This window comes from Colobus angolensis, unplaced genomic scaffold (assembly GCF_000951035.1).
Source record: "Colobus angolensis palliatus isolate OR3802 unplaced genomic scaffold, Cang.pa_1.0 Scaffold88, whole genome shotgun sequence".
NCBI classification, from domain to species: domain Eukaryota; kingdom Metazoa; phylum Chordata; class Mammalia; order Primates; family Cercopithecidae; genus Colobus; species Colobus angolensis.
Window position 1 is genome coordinate 4,847,078 of NW_012122709.1, and position 13,345 is coordinate 4,860,422.

Here is a 13,345-nt window from a genome sequence, read left to right on the forward strand (position 1 = left end):
AGAAAGAAAGAAAGAAAGAAAGAAAGAAAGAAAGAAAGAAAGAAAGAAAGAAAGAAAGAAAGAAAGAAAGAGAAAGAAAGGAAGGAAGGAACTTAAGTAGCTCCTTGGAGGCACTGTAATTTTCACTGGCCGGGTCAAAGAACTTTCACCTGTATTATCTGATTTGGGCCTAATGACAAGTCCATGAGGTAAGCTGGGCCAGTATTAACATTTTCCCAGAACAGATAAGGAAACAGAGAGCCAGGCAAGTGACTTGCCCAGGGAGGCAGGCCGCGTGGAGTGCAAGGGCTCCTGATTTCTTGTCTGTCCAGTGCAGTGCACTGTGCTGGCTACTCCCAGCTGCGCCTAGGAAGATTACTCTGGCTGCACCTAGGAAGATTACTCTGGCTTCATGGCAGTAAGTCCACATCTACTTCTACCTCAACTTGTCAAGTCACACTTTTTTAACTCTCTTGAAGAAGAGTTTGTCCATGGTCCCTGCCCTTGATGAGTTTTCTAACTAGGAGAAAAGCCATATAGACGGATACTGTGGTTAGGATTCAATTGCAGTAAAAATTCAGAGAAGGGAGCTAGGCATGGTGGTGCACACCTGTAGTTCCAGCTACCTGGGAGGCTGAGGTAGGAGGGTCGCTTGACCTGGGAGTTCTGGGTTATAGTGAGCTTGATCACACCTATGAATAATAGCCACTGCACTCCAGCCTGGGCAACATAGTGAGATCCTATCTCTAAAAAAAAAGAAAAAAAATTAAAAACAACAGTAACAGTAAAATTCAGAGAAGGGGAAAAGATCTCTGTGGGCTGGAACAGGTTAGCGAGGCTTTCTAGAGAAGTTCTGCAGAGCCGTATTTCTAGGAAGTCTCAAAACTTTATCTCTGATATTAGTCATCTCAATGGATTGGGGTATCTTACATCTTTAATCAAAAACTAATTTCTAAAGTAAATACTTACATATGTTTCAGGGGCTCCACCTCTAGAGTTCACTCGGTCCCTGACTTCCCACACCTTCTAACACACATACACTTAGCTGAGGGTAGTGATTATCCTGGCCATATGCTTTCCCAGGTCCTGACACTTTTCCTTCTGTCCTGCTATGGGATGGGGGAGGAAGAGATCACTCACCTACCTCAGTAGCCTCTTACAGGGCAGGCAGCTGGGACCCAAGAGGCGGTCTCCTGGCAAGTGAGCCCTCTTTGGAAGTGGTGGTCAACCCTGGGACAGACCTCCACCACCCAGGCCATTTGTGATATGGGGCCAAGACATTTTTTGGGGGTGTATTCCTTGTGTTTGGTCGGGCCTGCTCACAGATCTGGAGGCAGAGGAATGCAGGCTCCAAAACCAGGCTGCCTGCACCTGCATCTCCAGTCCACCACTTTCTAACTGCAGTGGTGAGTGCTGGGCAGAATCACCCGCCCACCCTACTGTGAGGTGGGGAGTGAATCCTAGCTGCCTCAAGAGGTCGTGGTCACAAGGACTGCAAGAGAGAAGGAAGGGGACACCCTCAGCACAGTGTTAGACACCCAGTACCCCAGTCATATCAGCCACTGAGGGTGGGCAAGATGCTGGGGCCACTTTATCCTTGCGTCCTAGCTGAATCCAGAGTTGAGAGGGGGAGGGGGAGGAGTGAGGGTGTGGGAATGCAGGAAGAGTACCATTTCTGTCATCAGATTGGCTAATGGGAGGGTGGGAAGCAGGGCCACAGAAGTGCTGGCCACTGCTGTTTTGGTGTTTCTTTACACACAGACAGTTTCCTTTTTTCGCTGACGCTGCTAAAGTGTCTCAGACAAGAGGCCACCCTTACTCTCCTACTAGAAATCAAGAACCCCGAGGCTGTTCAGTTCGTACCCTAGGAGAGGAGCCAGGCCACAGGTTGATGAAATTCCCGGGCAGCCAGACCCCATGGCTTCCTTTGCATTCCCCAAATCTGCCAAGGGTTTGACCTCTTGCACAAAGACCTTCCAAAGTAGTGTAGCCCTTTGGGCGTCCCCTCAGACCAGAAAGATCCAAACCCTCCTAGGAGATAAGAACAGCACCTGCCCGTAGCCCTGCTCCAGAATGACAGGTTACACAGTCCTCTCCACAGCCTACCCCTCACCTACACTCTGAGAGCACCAAGCCAAGGAGAAATTTAGAAACTGGTTGATGACAAAAATGACAAGACCGCCCTCCTCTATTCCTGTAGTCAAAGATTCAATAAAGCTTATCTAAGTTCGTCCTCTGCCTTCTCAGCAGAACTGCAAGGAGATTATCTCCAACTTAACAGTAGCCAATCTTGTCCTCCAAAGATAGGAATTTTCAGTGTCCTTGAAATACATGTTCAAATATTTGTCTACCTTCATAAGCAGAAAAATCTTCTTAAATCCTTCTTATTCCCAAGCGTATTCCTCCTTATTTCCTTTAGGGGAAATGGAAACCAGCTCCACACCTGTCCCGCTGCAGCATCCCTTTCCTCCTAGCTGTGAAGGCCATGTGGAGCTGCCATCCCTCTGCCCAGCAGGGTGCACACGTACATGCATTAGCTATACACAAACTTCCTTTCTCCCTTTCCTTATGCCTGACACTCCCAGCTGCTTTGAGTCTCTGTACAGACGTTCTGTTTTCTGGTTTGTTGAATACTTTTTTTAAAAAATCCACTTCTATAGGCCCCTCAAGTCCTCTTTTTTTTTCAGTTTTATTTTATGGCAGGCCATACCAGATAAGCATCCAATCCTCTTATAAGGTATTCAATAAAACAAGAACCAAGCTGTCAGGAAGGCTCGGTAGATGTTTTTTTGTTTGTTTGTGTTTGTTTTTGTTTTTGAGACGGAGTCTCACTCTCACCCAGGCTAGAGTGTAGTGGTGCCATCTTGGCTCACTGCAAGCTCTGCCTCCCCTGTTCAAGCGATTCTCCTGCCTCAGCCTCCCAATTAGCTGGGATTACAGGCATGCACCACCACGCCCAGCTAATTTTGTATTTTTGGTAGAGATGGGGTTTCCCCCAGTTGGTCAGGCTGGTCTCGAACTCCTGACCTCAAGTGATTTACCCACCTCGGCCTCCCAAAGTGAGCCACTGAGCCCGGCTGGTAGATGCTATCTTTCATTAAATACCGGCACTTTTTATTCCAGGACCCCTTCCACCTATCCACCTAGCCCCACCATCATCCAGCCCTCCTCATCCTCTTAGCAGGTGCCAGGCAAGCCAGCTGCATACAATAAGCCCAGCTTGTATCTGTTTTGAGAGACGCAGTAGAGAGTTCGAGTGTGGCGTGAACATATGCACATGGGGAGCTCTGCTTCCTGCTGTCCTGTGGTGACATGCTGATGACTGTGAAGCGAGAGGTTTTGAGGAAAGGCCACCCTCTGTGGAGAGGTCATTGAGTGTATAATGGAGGGCACTGGAGGACAGGGCGCAGGGCCCAGCAGGGAGAGCCCGTGTGGTAAAGCCCATGGTGAGTGTTTGCTGGGGGAGGGAGGAGATGAGGTCAAGTCTGCTTCCATTGTGGGGCTGTTTTGGAAAAGAACTGATGAGAAATGAAATTGGGACGAGCCAGGTGGTGGGGGTGGAGAAGCGGAAAGAACCTGCTGAAACTGGCTCGCCTGCCGGGTCCTGGAGCTGGTGGGGGAGAGGAGAGGGAGAGGGAAGGAACTGCAGACTTGGATCACACTTATGCAACTGCAGCTGCCACTTCGAGTTATTCTATTATTTAGGTCAAAGCTGATTACTCACTGCTGAGTCAGCAGAATATCCCTAGCCACCCGGCAATAAAAAAGAAAAGAAAGCATTTTACATTTTAATTAAATAAAAAGCCCTTCTCCCTTCTCCAGAACAAGTCTATTAGTGGGAGGGAAGGGAGTTAGGAGGGGACTGGGAAGTGTTAGAACTTGGTTTTGATACCTTTTGTGATTTGCTTGTGTGTTTTTCTCCTTTTGTATTATTTCATAAGTAAATGACTATATTCCCCATATAAAAGATCCAAGTAAAATATAAAGAGTCAGCAGCGATAGCTGCCCTTATCATCAGCCCCTGGCCAATAGCTGCCGTCATAGTGGATAGTTCTAAATAAAGTACATCTGTTACTGTACAAATCTGGCTGCATAGACATATGTATTGACAGGTTATTCCTACAGCTTGCCCTTTTTTTTTTTTTTTGAGACAGAGTCTCCCTCTGTCGCCCAGGCTGAAGTGCAGTGGTGCGATCTCAGCTCACTGCAAGCTCTGCCTCCTGGGTTCACGCCATTCTCCTGCCTCACTCTCCCGAGTAGCTGGGACTACAAGCGCCCTCCACCACGCCCGGCTAGTTTTTTGTATTTTCAGTAGAGATGGGGTTTCACCGTGTTCGCCAGGATGGTCTCTATCTCCTGACCTCGTGATCCACCCACCTTGGCCTCCCAAAGTGCTGGGATTACAGGCGTGAGCCACCGCACCCAGCCTACAGCTCGCCCTTTTATCCTGTAGCCACATATTTTGGCTGTGACCTGGGTCTCTAGTTGTAAACAAAGTGTCCACAGTGATCCAGAGGAAGCACTGGGTCCAGGGGACACCCTTTCCCGGTTCCATATGTGCATCTGTGCACCTCTGAGTTTTCCTTTGGGATATATTTGTCCCCTGTTCTCTTGGAGACTGGGTCACCTTTCATTCAGTCAGCTCCTGGCCTCCTTCCTCTCATTTGGGGTTGGAGTCATGTCCAGCACCTTAGTGGAATCAATTCTTTTTATTCAACTTCCTCACTTCTCCCTGAATGTCTTGACCTAAAGAAGCTCCTTCTCCTTCCTCACGCTCAGGAGAAAGAAATATCCTGTATGCATTTCTCAAGGAAAAAATGCGTCTAATCTTGTTTTCTATCTTGCTACTGAGATTCCTAAGAGGCTAGGTTTTTCCAGGGCTTCAGATTTCTCTTCTTCCTTGAGCTATCTGGAAAGGAAAGGACTTCACGTGTTGCTTCAAACTCCTGAGTTGCTTTGCAATTCCTCTGCAGAAAGCCTCCAACTGCCTAGTGCAGAATGCTGTCACAGAGAAACTCCTGGGTTGTTTTGCAAGTCTCCTACAAATTTAATCAATCCATTGACATCAGAGCATTCAACAGTCTTTCCTATCATCTAAATCCCTTAACCTCAGTTTATTTTCCCTTGAGCCTTCATATTCTCTACCCCCAAACTTCTCATCCCCAGACACTAAACATATTCCTTCAGATACCTGGGCAGCACTGCCTTCTTGCCCTTCCCTAGTCCCCAGAGAGTTCTTCGGGTATCCGATCAGCCTTGTTTATATGAATTCAGACAAATACAGACTGGCCTACATTTGATTCCTGTACATCCAAGACTCCATTGTTCTCTGTACACCTTTTAACTAGCCAGCATTTAAAATCTAAATGTATTGAAAATCTCTTGATTTTTACTCAATAGCCAGTTTGACTAACATCTCATTTTTCATTTTTATGATGCATTAAGATGAAAATTATTGTGTAAGCAGATTTGTGTGTGTGTGTGTGTGTGTTTTTTTTTTTTTTTTTTGGAAAAGAGAAAGAAACTTAAAAAATCCATCAGCAGGACCGGGCGCCGTGGCTCAGGCTGAGGCAGGAGAATGGCGTGAACCCAGGAGGAGGAGCTTGCAGTGAGCCGAGATCGCGCCACTGCACTCCATCCTGGGCAACAAAGTGAGACTCTGTCTCAAAAAAAAAAAAAAGAAAAAGAAAAAAATTCCATCAGCTAATCACCATACTGAACTCCTACACTAAGAGAAGATAAAGTATGATTTATAGAGTCTTAGAAAAGATTAGTCTAGTGAAGAGAATGGTATGCAAAAACACATAATTACAATACAATGTGATGGGGGAAAAATGTGGGCAACATAGAGAAAGGGGCTTCAAAGTTGGGAAGAGAGTGCTTGGAAAGGCTCCCAGCTTGAGCTAAATGTTGAAGGGTAAGTAGATTTTATCCAAGAAACAGGGAATCACTGAAAGATTTTGAGCAGAGGAGTAACATGATTAGGTTCACATTTGGGAAAGAAAAGACTATGAAACTTGAAGCAGAGACAAGCAGGATAGGCACTTGTCCAGGTCAGAGAGATGGTAGCCTGAACTAAGAATGAAGTAACAAGGATGGAGAGGTGACAAAGACAAGAACGATTTAGGAGTAGAATCAGCTGGACTACTAAGGGAAGGAATCTAGTTTGTCTCCAAATCAAAATGAAATATGTTTCAACTTAAATGTTTCCAGAATTGATGACAAGCAGTTAGAATGTGTTCCATGTCGGCCGAACGCGGTAGCTCACGCCTGTAATCCCAGCACTTTGGGAGGCTGAGGCGGGTGGATCACGAGGTCAGGAGTTCGAGAACAGCCTGGCCAATATGGTAAAACCCCATCTCTACTAAAAATACAAAAATTAGCTGGGCATGGTGGCAGGCGCCTGTAGTCCCAGCTACTCGGGAGACTGAGGTAGAAGAATCGCTTGAACCCAGGAGACGGAGGTTGCAGTGAGCCAAGATTGTGCCGCTGCACTCCAGCCTGGGCAACAGAGCTAGACTCAAAAAAAAAAAAAAAAAAACGAAGAAAAAAATTCCATCAGCTAATCACCATACTGAACTCCTACACTAAGAAGAGATAAGGTATGATTTACAGTGGTGCGCACCTGTAGTCCCAGCTACTCGGGAGACTGAGGTAGAAGAATCGCTTGAACCCAGGAGACGGAGGTTGCAGTGAGCCAAGATTGTGCCGCTGCACTCCAGCCTGGGCAACAGAGCTAGACTGTCTCAAAAAAAAAAAAAAAAAAAAGTGTTCTATGTTTGCCTTCCATGTCCTCCCTAGAGCCCCGAGGGGTGCTGAGCAGGTCTCTGGTTAGAATCTTCCCCAGGGTAGTACTTCCAGGATCCTGCTCAAAATTCTGCCTGCTCTAGAGCAGTATAACTTAGAAAGGGATTAGGACTCTTGGGAAATATTATATAAATGTCACACTTCATTCATTCAACAAACATTTATCAAGTGCCCATGATGGGCTAGTTACTGTTCTTGGCACAGAGGAGACAACAATGAACCAAAAGACTCTTATTCTCGTGTGAAGCAGCAGCAGCAGATTTAGTCTTCTTTCTTAACACGGATTATACTGCACCCACCTGTGTGTCCTCTAGGGATGCCGCAGGTAATACAGAATCAGTCATACATTATTAAATATTTGAGTGTCTGTTCTGCTCTAGGCACTGTGGCAGGCATGGGGAGACTTAGCTCTTGTACTAAGGAACTCACAGTCCAGTGGATGTTCCTGACAAGTATACAGGGAACTCCAGTTCAAACTGGAGTTCCAGTTCCCCAAGAGGACAGCATCCAGGCAGCTCCTGCAAGAAAAGTGAAGATGGGACTGGGGTTGAAGAAACTCTTAGAGAAAGTGACATGTAAATTGAGGCTGAAAGACCAGTTGGAAATAGTCAGGCAATGTTCAGCACGGTGGGAGGGTGGAGTAGAATGGGGTGGGGAAGAATGTTCTAGCAGAACGATTTAACATGTGTCAAGGGTCTGAGGACAGGAAAAATCACAGCTGTTTGTGGGAACTAAAGGTTGTTCAGTATAGCCACACCATAGACTAGGAGGCAAGAAATGTATAATAGAAGCAAGGACCCCATCACGAAAGGCCTCATGGGCCATAAAGAGATTGGGCTCTCCCCTAGGAGGAATGAGGTTTGAAGGGTTTCAAACAGAAGACCAACATGATCGTATTTGTATCTTAGGAGAGTCATGCTGCAAGGCTAAAGGATGGATTGGTGAGGGGAATAAATCAGAGGCAAGAAAAGACGATTACAATGCGGTTGTAGGGATTCAGGTTAGAGATGACCGTCATGTGCATCTTGGGGCAGTGGGAGTAGAGAAAAGTAGATGCTTTTGGCATTGAGAAGGTGAAATTGGTAGCCCTTAGTGATTAAGGTTGAAGGAGTCAAGGACTGCATGGTCTTGTTGGGGATACAGGTGAAGTAAATCAGGGACAACACTGGTTCGTATTGTCTGTACATATTGTCATATTGTCTGAATTGGTGTGGTTCAGACTAGTCAAGTTGACCCCTCTGTCTTTGTCACCCTTTTTACTCACTCTTCAACACTTAAGATCTGTTGCTGGGACTTGAGGAAGCATCCCCTGTGCTTTTGGACTCTATATCTATAATGGCAGAGTAAGTAAGCTACCTGAGAAGTCAGTCTTCTTCATTTCAATGTGCTTCAACTGCTCTCCCAGATCACCTCCTCTTTCCTGATTCCCATAGTGTCTCTTCTGCTCTTCAGCTTTTACTCTCAGACCGAAGTTCTGCTGTTTAGAGAGTGTGTGTGCCTACACAGCCCACACCCTGGAAAGTGGGGAATGAGGGGCTTGTTTTTGGGAATACGTCTACTTCTGATTGGGAGAATAGTGAATGGGACTGAGGTTTCCTGAAACAGGAAACTCTTTTGGAGTTCAGCTTCCACCAGGTATGGTAAAGATTTGCCTACTTTCTTGTACCAGCCAGAAACTTAAATTCTCCTCTGGCCTTTTGTTGCTGACTGTCAAGGATCACTTTGTTTTTCTCAGAGCAGCCAGGGCCCATGATTTAAATAGAGTCACCCACTAATTGTGTCTGGTAAGCTTTTTTTTTGAGATCGAGTTTTGCTCTTGTTGCCCAGGCTGGAGTGCAATGACACGATCTTGGCTCACCGCAACCTCCGCCTCCCAGGTTCAAGCAATTCTCCTGCCTCAGCCTCCTGAGTAGCTGAGATTACAGGCATGCGCCACCATGCCCAGCTAATTTTTTTGTATTTTTAGTAGAGACAGGGTTTCTCCATGTTGGTCAGGCTGGTCTCGAACTCTGGACCTCAGGTGATCCACTTGCCTCAGCCTCCCAAAGTGCTGGGATTACAGGCGTGAGCCACCGCGCCCGGCCCCATGTCTGGTAAACTTTTAAGGATTAATGTGACACACCAAATTTATATTACATACCTAAGATAAAATCAGAAGGCTTATGGGACTGAGGCCCAGTGGTACTTGAGCTTTGGGGGAAAGAAGAAAGGGCATCTCTGTTACAAGAGTTCAGCAAGTTGTGCTCACTTTAGCAGCACATATACTAAAATTGGAGCAGTACAGAGAAGATTAGCATGGCCCCATGTACAGATGACATGCAAATTCGCGAGGCATTCCATATTAAAAAAAGAACAAAGTCCAGGCGCAGTGGCTCGCCCCTGTAATCCCAGCACTTTGGGAGGCCGAGGCTGGCGGATCACCTGAGGTCGGGAATTCAAGACCAGCCTGGCCAACATGGAGAAACCCTGTCTCTACTAAAAATACAAAATTAGCTGGACGTGGTGGCACATGCCTGTAATCCCAGCTACTCGGGAGGCTGAGGCAGGAGAACCTCTTGAACCCGGGAGGCAGAGGTTACAGTGAGCCGAGATCGCGCCATTGCACTCCAGCCTGGGCAGCAAGAGCAAAACTCCATCTCAAAAAAAAAAAAAAAAGAAAAGAAAAGAAAAAAGAGTTTAGCAAGTTTAAGTATGAGCTACCATTGGAATTGGGTTATAACTGAACCATTTTGGGAGAATTTTGCAGCCTGGGTCCAGGTTTATAGAATTTAGTGAACACCAACAGAGCCTACAAGCCTTCTGGTCCAAGAACCAACTAAACCTCACAGGATCCATACCCTGTCTTCCAAGATTGAAATATGATGGAGGGTCAGGCTAGCCTTCCTGGGCTCAGTGCAGACTCAACAGAACCCATTCTCCTCCACCTTGCTCCGCATCTGGGGGACATCAGCCTTGAGAATTGGGGTGTGAGAGCAATTTTTTCAGGTCCAGGCTGAAAAAGTAATGAGTAGGATTAAAATAGGGTTCCCCACCGTGGCATGGCAGGCCAGCCCTGGATTTCCTGGTGTCTTCAGTTTTTTGCTTCTCCCTGACTCAGGCCAGCTGAGGAGCCATGTTTAGCTCATGCTGAAGAGAGAACTACTCAGGTCTTGGAAAATGCTGAGCTGGGTATTCCTGCCTCTTGGCTGAGCTAAGTACTGGGTGGTGATTCAGCAGAAACTCCAGCTCCAGCAGCTGGCACAGGAGCTAACAGGGTAAGAAGGAAGGGGAAGACAGAGCCACGAAGGGAGGAGGGGAGGGGATGGGGCAGTATGGGCAGGAGCTTAGCTGGAAGTGTTTGGTAAAAGCTGTGTGCCTCCAGGAGCACTCACAGCCCTCACAGCTTCTCGGCACCCTCCTCCCCTCCTCTGCTGGTGTGTCCTTGGAAGAGAGAGGCCCTTCCGGAAGGCTCAGAGCACCTCCTCTCCTTTGGAGGGGGTTCCGAGATTTCTAAAACATTTTAAGCGCTTCGAGATGAAAAGGGCTGGAGAAGGGGAAATGTTACTATAGTGCGATAGGCAAGATCTGTTTCAAAACCACACTCCCCACTGTGCACTTTATAGAAGCTGGGATCAAAGCTCAGTTTATGAGGAAGGGCTGCTTTGATTTTTTTTTTTTTTTTTTTTTGGTTGCTGTTGTGTGGCTTTTTGTGTGTGTGTGTGTGTGTTTTTTTAATGTTTTTGTCTTTCACCAGTCAAGTTATATGTATAACTTCATCAGACAAGTTATATTACATGTACAATAATCAAGGTGCCGAAAGACTTTATAATGTGGCTCCTCACCCGCTATGAAAAATGTCTTGGCCCTGAGGTGGGGGTTAGCGGGGAATAGAGAAGGATTCTAGGAGGATTCTGTGAAGCTGGATCGGAGTCTCGCCACTCCCCCACACCTCCAGGCCTCTCTGGGTCTTTGACGAGGAAAGACTGTTCCGTGTGACCTGCGTGGGCAGAACTGGAACCTTATCAGAGCCTTGGGTTGTGTGCGTTAGAGGTCAAACAGGCCTCCGTGTTTTCTTTGCCTGTCAGTGCCTTTTGGCAGCTGGCACTGCTTACCTCCTAGATCCTAGATCTGGAAACGAAGCGGCTTTTCCACAATTAGAAACACGTGCTCAGTTCCTTCCCAAGCGGGGGAGGTGGCCAAGGAGCCTGGTGCAACCAATCACAGAGCCAAGCGTAGCCACACCCACGCCCCCGCAGGCCCAGCTTCCCTGCGGCTCCAACCTCCAGCCTGGGCACCCAGACCCAGAGGGCTGCTGGGAGGGACATGCCTCACCCCTTTTGCTCCAGCTGGAGGGGAGGGAGTCTGTGGGAGCTGGCCAGAGCGTGGCAGAAGGCAGAGAAGTGCACGCCCCAGCAAAAGGTGAGGCTGAGAAGCCAACCCTCTGGCAGGCCATGACCCAGGTGAAATTTATGGCGTTTCAGAGGGCTGGGGAGCTCCATCCGAAAAGGTGCCTGTTTTGCAGGTTTGGAGAGGAACAGGGCGTTCTGATTTCTACAGAGTGGCGTCACTGCTTCCTGCCGTCTGCTTAGTACATTCCATCTTGCTGTTTTCAGTCCTGGCCTCTCTCTGTTGTGCTCCTCTCAAGCCCTCTTTCTCTCCCACTCATCTGCATTGTCCTCTGCTTGCTCCCTCCCGCCCTGTGGTTTCTTGTGCTCTTTCCCTCTCTTCTTCACCATCTGTCTTTGTGGACTTTGGCAAGTCTGGACATTTTTCCCCCTTTCTACTGCCTGTTTTCACTTATCTGAACAGACGAGAAGGAGAGGCCTGGTTCTGGAAATGTTAAAGGAAAACCAAGCCTTTCCAAGCCAGTCCAGCCCACTCCTGAGAAAGGTGCAAGCCAGCAAAACCGAGAAATCCACATGGAGTTCCGGGAGTTTGGAGGGAACATGTGACGGTGACATTGATAAGGAGGCTGGTGGGAGGGGACCCAAGGTGGAGATCCCTGTGGGAAATGACTTTCTAAAGCCCTGGGAGCAAAGGATGCACCTTTCTTAGTTTCTGAGGCATAACTGTCAAAGTCTTCCCCTTTTGCCATATTGGCATCTTTCTTCCTGCTGCCCAGAAAGCAGTCCAGGCTGGACTTGGTGACAGCGTCTTGGTGACAGATCCAGAGTCCCAAGTGGCACTGGCAGTAGTGACCATGGGTACCACTGACCCAAGCAGGAGGAGAGATGATGTGGGAGTGTCCAAGGGAAAGCAGAGTGATGTGTGTATGATGAAGAAAGGCTGGGCAGAGGCAGAACAAGCAACTGGGAATCGGGCTGTCCCAGTCTGGTCTTTACTGTGAATTAGCTGGGGTCTAAATTCACTCACATATAAAATGAGGTTCTGTGGCCGGCATGGAGGCTCACACCTGTAATTCTAGCACTTTGGGAAGCTGAGTCAGGCAGATCGCTTGAGCCCAGGACTTGGAAGCTGCAATGAGCTATGATCACGCCATTGCACTTCAGCCTGGGCAACAGAATGAGACCCCATGTGTAAAAGAAAAATAAAATAAAATGAGGTTCTGGGTTTCTAAGGTCATTCCTGCCTTGGATCACCTATGAGGCTGGAAACAAGCCTTGGGTGGTAGGGTGCAGGCTTCAAATATTTACCTCTAGGGCCAAGAGTTGGCTACAACGAGAGTCCCAACTAGTTCATTCTTCTTAGCACTGTCCTTATAACAACCAATCCAGCCCCGTATCCAGATGGCCCTATCCCAATCTTTACCCTGTCAGACCAGAACAGTGTGGTTCATCGAGTGGCAGCTGGCTTAGTAGAAGAAATGAGATTAGTTCAGGGATCCATGTCGGAATGTTCATTGGCTCCTTGAGGAAGGCACAAAATGAACCCCTGCTGGCCCAGCTCAATGAGAAGCTAGAGTCCTGTAGCCAAAGCAAGGAAGCACCTGAAAACAGTCATCGCCGGATGTGGTGGCTCACACCTGTAATCCCAGCACTTTGGGAGGCCAAGGCAGGTGACTCACTTGAGCCCAGGAGTTCTAGACCAGCCTGGGCAACCTGGCAAAACCCCGTCTCTACAAAAAATACAAAAATTAGCTGGGCCTGGTGGCACATACCTGTAGTCTCAGCTACTCAGGAGGCTGAGGTGGGAGGATCATCTGAGTCTGGGGAGGTCGAGACTACAGTGAGCCATCATCATGCCACTGCACTGCAGCCTGGGTGACAGAGTAAGACCCTGTCTCAAAAAAAAAAAAAAAAAACGGTGGCTCATGCCTGTAATCCCAGCATTTTGAGAGGCCAAAGTGGGCAGATTGCTAGAGCTCAGGAGTTCAAGACCAGCCTGGGCAACATGGGGAAACCCTGTCTCTACCAAAAATACAAAAAATTAGCTGGGTGGGGTGGCACATACCTGTGGTCCCAGCTACTCAGGAGGCTGAGGTGGGAGGATTGCTTGAGCCTGGGAGGCAGAGATTGTAGTTTGCCAACATCAGGCCACTGCACTCCAGCCTGGGTGACAGAATGAGACCCCATCTCAAAAAAAGAAAACAGTTATCAAGTAGTCTCTCTCTGGGAATAAC

General features: G+C 47.8%; 1 protein-coding gene across 4 annotated transcripts in view; it reads left to right on the forward strand.

Moving 5' to 3' along the window:
- SLC7A8 (solute carrier family 7 (amino acid transporter light chain, L system), member 8) overlaps window positions 1–13,345 on the forward strand; it is a 68,457-nt gene that overhangs the window by 20,899 nt on the left and 34,213 nt on the right. For 2 of the 4 annotated variants that reach the window (XM_011930857.1, XM_011930858.1), the window contains exon 1: window positions 11,004–11,184. The exons of the other annotated variants lie outside the window; for them this stretch is intronic. The gene's annotated coding sequence lies outside the window, so the exon portion shown is untranslated. Of the gene's footprint in view, window positions 1–11,003; window positions 11,185–13,345 lie in introns of those variants that run through there. 4 annotated transcript variants of the gene reach the window in all.